The sequence below is a fragment of the Cryptomeria japonica genome, chromosome 7, assembly GCF_030272615.1.
Source record: "Cryptomeria japonica chromosome 7, Sugi_1.0, whole genome shotgun sequence".
Classification (NCBI taxonomy): Eukaryota; Viridiplantae; Streptophyta; class Pinopsida; order Cupressales; family Cupressaceae; genus Cryptomeria; species Cryptomeria japonica.
This window is the reverse complement of record NC_081411.1, coordinates 456,468,720-456,473,711: the sequence shown is the minus strand read 5'-3', so window position 1 is coordinate 456,473,711 and position 4,992 is coordinate 456,468,720.

Genomic DNA, 4,992 nt, shown 5'->3' with positions numbered 1-4,992 from the left:
ATCTCGAAATAGATAGTATATGAAATCTTGGGATTGTATTTAGGCTACTTCTACAGGAAAGGTACTGGCCCAAGCTTCAAAGAAATATCATGTTGCACCTCTTTCAAATGAAAATATTTGAGGTCATCATAAGAATAAGCCAATACATCCATGTATTGATGTAGGAGCTAGATGAATTTCTCTTTATCCTCTAGAGTGAAATTATTGCCAATGTTGACAAATTTAGGATATTCTTCTGATCCAATGTTATACTTTCCAAATCCCACAGAGGATTCTGAATTTTCTTGTTGCTGCTTCTTGATATAACGATCATGTTTATCAAAAACTTTCTCCTGAGAAACAAGTCCCTTAGGAATTCTATTCCCCATCAACTGAATAATTTCATCATCTGCTTCAGATGATGTATCTGACTTTGAATATGAAGAAGAAGAAGACGAAGATAAGTTACTTCCTTCAAAATATAGATTGTTGAAATTGTTTTCTGTTTGAAGAAAATTCATGATCTTCTTATCACCATTGAAAATTTTCTTATCAAGTACGTTGTGTTTGCAAATTTACTCAATGGTATATCTATCTTGACCGAAATCAAGATGTGGAATCAACAAAGTGACTGAAACTGCAAGAGAATTGGCTCTATCATTGACTTCATGGGGTACAACAGAGATAATAAAAGCATCAAAACTTTCAATGTTATCCCAAACTAAATGCTGGTAATGCTTCAATCTGGCATTCCTTGTCTGATAGATATTTATAACTTGATACACTACTAACTTCACATCACCTTGAGCATATAGGTTCTTAACTCCTCTTTTGCGAGCAACGTACATACCCAACAAAAGCGACTCATATTCAGTTGTGTTGTTGGTATTGGTGAATTGCAACTTAAAGGAATAAGGGAAGATCTCTCCCTTGGGAGAAATGAGAATGACACCAGCCCCCAATCCATTGGCAGCACAACTACCATCAAACTCAAGAATCCAAATATCATTAGAACTATTGACATCTTTGGAATCACTTGAGCTCCCTTCTTCTATAGCTTGTGTATCTTGAGAAGAACTGGAATCACTTTCAACCATGGTAGATGGTTGAACCTCTTGTGGAGTAGAAGAAGACTGAAATTATTTCTCTTAGGGAAGAGATTCAATGTCTTCAACTGAAGTAGAAGATTGAGCATCTTCAATCATGACATAAGACTTAGAAGATCATGTTTTAGAGACTTGATCTTCTTCAGCATCGGCAAACGTTTTGTTGTCCAAAATAAGTGAAGCTTCTAAACCATATGTAGGCCAATCTTCAGTAAATTCGGAGATTTTATCAATATGGAGATAATAGTTACCAAAACCAGCAGATTCGAAAAGAATCTGAGCATGAGGGTCATTAGATTTAACCACTGTGTATTTTGTCTCTCTTTCAAAAAAATCAACTAAATAATAACACCTTTAATAGGTATTCTTGCCTCAGTCATATCCATGTTAATTTCTCTTCCAACATCCTTATAGAAGTTATGACCAAGTAACATCCCATAAAAAGCTAGTACATCCACCACTAGGACGGTCATCTTGATCTTCTTTTTAGGAAAAATAGCAAATGCAAACTGAGCATCTTTTGTTTGCCCAATAAGAGCCACTTTCTTGTTTTCCAATGAAAAACAATGACCAAAGGTTTTCATCAAGGTTAATCCCAAGGCATGAGTTAACTTGGCTGGCATAACATTATCAGAGGCACCATAATCTAGAGCATAATTGTTCAATTGGAAATTGTTAATTAGCAAAGAAATATAAAAGGTTCTATTTTCCCAGGGATAGCAAATGGAATAGTCACCAAGTTATTTGGTAAATTCATGGTCTCTGAAAAACAATGGGTAGTTTCAACAATAGGATGAGTGTCCTTACTTTTCACAAAACTAGCTAACCTATCAAATTGATCAATATTAGCTTGCAAATATTCAACCTCCAAAATTTGTATTTTGGTCTTCCTTGCATGGTCAATGATATCAAAATCTTGCAAGGAGCCAGCTAAGGAGGGATGAATATTATCATCTTGATATTTAAGATTAGGAACACTAGTCTTAGGCTCATTGGAAGATAAAAAGGAGGACTATGATCGCTTACTTGGTTCTTCGCTATGTCCTTAGGGAGATTATGTAGTTGTGTTCCTCTTTTAGCTATAGTGATGAGTGACTAGACATCACTTGTCACTTTTGTTGCTTCTTCTTGTTGAGCCATCCTTGCCTGGGAACGTGTCATTATAGCATAAGCATGACTATGACTTCTTTCAACAACTATTGAATCCTCATAATTCATGTATCTTATTGTAGAGTCATCAACTACTTCTTCTTCTTCTTCATGATGAAGAATAGAAACATCTTCGGACTGATAGTCTAATAATCAAGAATCATTTTGATCAGCTTCATAGTATCGAACTGTTGCATTTTGTGGTGGTAGTTCAAGAGAAAATCCCTCTAGAGGAGGAGGTAGCTTAGACTCATTTTTAGCAGCATAACTGGATGCAGAATTAGGATATGTTTGCCTTGGAATATCCTTATATGGTGCAGCAAACAAGTTTTGGGAAATTTGTTTCTTCAAAGTGATAATCTCATTTGCCAATTTCTACACCATAGGGTTTGTGGTGCCTGAGGTAGACACTTCAAAAAATGAATTCCCTCAAAGATCGATTAGGGTCTTTTCCAATTTTTCCAACCAAGATCAAATAGTCTTCAATCTTAGTAGCCATTGTCTAGGTAGCAGCTAGGTCTGTTGGAGAGGCTCTTCTCAGGAAGAAACTAACTTCAGGAAGCTAAGTATTTATGAAGAAACATTTCAGATTTTCAAGAGTAGGCTAAGAATCTGTAGGAATTTTATTTGCTAGTCTTTTAAACGTAGCAATGAATTCATGCATGCCTTCATCTGTATCCATCTTCATCTAGGTCAACTGAGCTAGAAGAGCATGCTCATCTTCTGCAAGCTTAAAACATTCTTTGAACTTATCTTTCAAAGTGGCCCAAGATATGATTGAACCAGCAGAAAGGTTGTAAAACCAATCAGTTGCAATACCTTGAAGAGTCTCCACAAACAAGCGAATGACAACATCTTGATGTTCAACTCCAAGAACACCACATGCCATGTAAGAGGATTTTACATGTTCATTTGGATGTTGTTTACCATCTCCATAGAACTTGGGGAGATTTTTTCGGGAACCTGGTAGAAATGGATGAAGCGGTGGTGTTAAAGCCAAGAGACCAAAAGCTGCCCCCCAAGGACATGTAGGGGGAGGAGGAGGAGCACCAGCCATACTAGAAGATGAGGATATTAATGGTTTTAAAAAGAAAGGATAATTTTCACTTGGAAAATAGGTTTCCTTTTCTTGGATGATGGATAGCTTGTGGTTCACGAAATGGAGGATGTACTAGTGAGCAAATGAAATTTTGCTTGTTCACCTAAAGAATTATCTTGAGAACTTTTACCCTTCTTATGATGAATATAGAAATGAATTTCTTCTAGCTTAGAGAAATAGAAAAAACCCAAGCAAAGTAAGTTTGAAAATCAGCAAGACACTAGACTTCAAACTAAAGCGTGAGGCTCTTGAATGTGTTCATATCCCCAATAGAGTCACCAAAAAACTATTGGTTGAAAATTTTGTACACCTCAACAGCGGTACAAAATTGTGGATTTCAGCCACAACATGTGAGTAAATACTCTCCTAATTCTAAGGGAAGGATCCCCCTATCTAAACTAATTTAATATGGATGGGACAACAATTTTCCTTCTTACAAGAAAAACTATATTCTTTTCTCTTCATAGAAAAGAATAGCAACTAGAAACTAATATCAGCAATAACTTGTACAATAAAATGAGAGAGAAAATATTAAGTTTCTTGAAAGTCCAAAAACTTTCGTCACTTCCTCCAGGATGGGAAAACAATATCAAGTACAAAGCCTTGAATATCTGCAATCCTATCTACCCTTTTGTGATGATAATTTTTAGGAATAAATATAGTGTATAGCAGCACAAAGTCTGCAAATATAATGCACTTTAAAACTACTCTATATGAGAATTATCACAAACACAAAGTCTTGAAACACTTCTCAACTCAAATTGTAACTCTTAACTAATTTCACCTTCAATAGCTACAACACAAAGTTTGCAATTATGTGAAGTGAAGTTCTTTTCAGCAACCTTCCATAATGTCAAATAAGCACAAAGATATATCCCAAAATGACATAATAACACCAAGGGAACAAAGAAAGATTTCAACACAGAGTCTGAAATTCCTCACTTCTTTTATATTACTCAAAGATGTAAAATTTACAACTATAAAGCTCAAAGTCTTTATGAGTAGAAAATCTTGCAGAGTTTACTTGCTTTCCAAAAAGATAAAAGACAATATACCCCCTCAAGTATTTATAGGAGAGGAACCTTGAGAAAAAGAAGGGATGATTCCAACTAACTTGGACCTTTTCAACAACTAACTAAGACTTATTCAAAATTACAAGTCCTATTCTAGATTGACTTGTAATTGGTTTACTTATAATTACAAAAGTGCAAGTGATGAGATAACTTGCAATTACAAAATTGTTTTTACAAGTAAACATGTCGAAAAGAAAATTACACTTCTGAAACTAAAATTAAGTGTCAAAGACACTTATGCAACAACATTCTTGGCCATGCATTCTTCAAATTTCTAGATCATCCCTTGCAGCTCATCGGGATTTGGCTCATGGGTATTCTTAGCAACAATGACCATTTTGATAACAACATCATAGCAACTAAGAATTGTGGCTCTATGTTTTTCTAGAACAGTTTGAACTTCTTCCAGAAAGACTTGTATTTCACCAAAGCTTGAATTGATGCAATTGAAAATTGTTCTGCTTCCATTTCCTGATGAATCTTTCTGCTCAAATCAGAAATAACTTCTTCTTCTAATAATAAATCCTCATTATGATTGACAATCTTACAGGAGATCTTCTCAAAACAAGAAACAATATCTTGCACC